Source organism: Trichomycterus rosablanca, unplaced genomic scaffold (genome assembly GCF_030014385.1).
Source record: "Trichomycterus rosablanca isolate fTriRos1 unplaced genomic scaffold, fTriRos1.hap1 scaffold_270, whole genome shotgun sequence".
Classification (NCBI taxonomy): Eukaryota; Metazoa; Chordata; class Actinopteri; order Siluriformes; family Trichomycteridae; genus Trichomycterus; species Trichomycterus rosablanca.
In genome coordinates, this window is record NW_026947098.1 from 45,001 (window position 1) to 47,500 (window position 2,500).

General features: G+C 62.5%; 1 non-coding gene across 1 annotated transcript in view; it reads right to left on the minus strand.

The window, feature by feature from the left end:
• Positions 1–372, minus strand: part of LOC134307407 (18S ribosomal RNA) — a 1,842-nt gene extending 1,470 nt beyond the window's left edge. Inside the window, exon 1 of the ribosomal RNA XR_010009902.1 lies at positions 1–372. This exon is cut by the window's left edge and continues 1,470 nt beyond it. This is a non-coding gene — a ribosomal RNA (18S ribosomal RNA).
• Between the last annotated feature and the right edge of the window lie 2,128 nt (positions 373–2,500).

The following is a 2,500-nucleotide window of genomic DNA, read 5'->3' on the forward strand; positions in this document are numbered from 1 at the left end:
GTCACCATGGTAGGCGCCTATAGTACCATCGAAAGTTGATAGGGCAGACATTCGAATGAGACGTCGCCGCCGCGGAGGGCGCGCGATCGGCCCGAGGTTATCTAGAGTCACCAAAGCGGCCGGGGGGCCCGAGCCCCCCGGATGGGTTTTGGGTCTGATAAATGCACGCATCCCCCGGTGGAGGTCAGCGCTCGTTTGCATGTATTAGCTCTGGAATTACCACAGTTATCCGAGTAACGTGTGGAGCGATCAAAGGAACCATAACTGATTTAATGAGCCATTCGCAGTTTCACTGTACCGACCGTGTGCACTTAGACCTGCATGGCTTAATCTTTGAGACAAGCATATGTTACTGGCAGGATCAACCAGGTAGCACTTTCTCCGAGGAGAAGCGGGGCCGTCTCCCCAACCTCGCTCTTCTCCTCCTTCTCCGTGCGAGACGGAGGGAGAGAGAGAGAGAGAAGAGGGGGCTCGGGAAGGCCACGCACGTGCCTTGATTTTCTTCGCTTCCGAGAGGCTCGACTGGGAAACGCTGATTCGAGAGGACCGCAGAGACGAGCGGAGAGGAGAGCACGGGTTGACCGCTGCAGAGCAGACGGGCCCCCCCCCTGTCCCCTGACCGACGTCCGACGGCCTCTTCTCATCGTTTTGCTTCCATCGACAACCGGCCACCTACGTCTCTTTCTGAAGGCCGGCGGGAGGGTCGGTCGGCGGGGAGACCCCCACCGGTTCGACCGCCCCCACCCATAGAGGCAAACACCGCTACGCGGGGAGGATCTCGCTGCCCGGGCCGGGCAGGTGCCTACCCCAGGCGGGTCGTGTGTTCCGATCTGTCAGGCGCTTCGTCTCGTGGTTCGTAGCTGCTCTCGTTTCTCGGCCTCCTACTATCCCGAGCACACCCCTTCCGTGACTCGACACCCGCCAGACGACCATAGCGGGGAGAAAGGCTCTCGGCCTGCCCCAGCAGAGAGGCCTGGTGCGGGGTCGGCTGCCGTCGGGGCCGGGGTGGATTTCGGACTTAGACAGATTTTCACTGTTTATAAAGACCCAGCCGATAATCACCCAGGCGATCCGCCGAGCCTGCCCAGAGGGAGGGCCTGCCCTGCTGCGGAGGTGGTGACCCCGGGGTGGATTTCGGACTTAGACGAATTTTGACTGGGTATGAAGACCCAGCCGAAAATTCACCCAGGCCACAGGCCCGGCCTGCCCAGAGGGAGGGCCTGCCCTGCTGCGGAGGTGGTGAACCCCGGGGTGGATTTCGGGCTTAGACAAATTTTGACTGGGTATGAAGACCCAGCCGATAATCACCCAGGCGATCCGCCGAGCCTGCCCAGAGGGAGGCCCTGCCGAAAGTTTTCCAGGAGGCCGAAAATTCACCCAGGCCACAGGCCCAGCCTGCCCAGGGAGAGAGGCTGCCTGCCCGGGGAGAGATGGGGCCTGCCCAGCCGCTCTGGTGGTGGTGGTGGTGGTGGTGGTGGTGGTGACCCCGGGGTGGATTTTGGACTTTGACAAAATCTCACCGAAAAGGGGACGCTCGCCCAGGGGAGCCGCCGCCCGTGCCCAGGGAGGGGGCGGACCCTGCCGAAAGTTTTCCAGGAGGCCGAAAATTCACCCAGGCCACAGGCCCAGCCTGCCCAGGGAGAGAGGCTGCCTGCCCGGGGAGAGATGGGGCCTGCCCAGCCGCTCTGGTGGTGGTGGTGGTGGTGGTGGTGGTGGTGACCCCGGGGTGGATTTTGGACTTTGACAAAATCTCACCGAAAAGGGGACGCTCACCCAGGGGAGCCGCCGCCCGTGCCCAGGGAGGGGGCGGACCCTGCCGAAAGTTTTCCAGGAGGCCGAAAATTCACCCAGGCCACAGGCCCAGCCTGCCCAGGGAGAGAGGCTGCCTGCCCGGGGAGAGATGGGGCCTGCCCAGCCGCTCTGGTGGTGGTGGTGGTGGTGGTGGTGGTGGTGGTGACCCCGGGGTGGATTTTGGACTTTGACAAAATCTCACCGAAAAGGGGACGCTCACCCAGGGGAGCCGCCGCCCGTGCCCAGGGAGGGGGCGGACCCTGCCGAAAGTTTTCCAGGAGGCCGAAAATTCACCCAGGCCACAGGCCCAGCCTGCCCAGGGAGAGAGGCTGCCTGCCCGGGGAGAGATGGGGCCTGCCCAGCCGCTCTGGTGGTGGTGACGACCCCTGGGCGGGTTTTGGACAAATTTCCGCTGGAAAAAGACCGTTTCACCCATGGGAACTGCTGGCCCCTGCCCAGCGAGAGAGGGAGAGAGAGAGAGAGAGAGAGAGAGAGAGAGAGAGAGAGAGAGAGAGAGAGAGAGGGGGGAGGGGGCTGCCCTTCTGCTCTGGTGGTGAGGGTCTGCTTGCCCCTGCCAAGAGACAGGGCCTTCCCTGCCCCTCTGCTGTGCTTGGGGGTGGATCTGCCGTACACTACCCGAGCACCTCACAGTTCACAGACACATAGACCATCTTTGAAAACACTAGTTAAGTGCAAACACACATAGCTT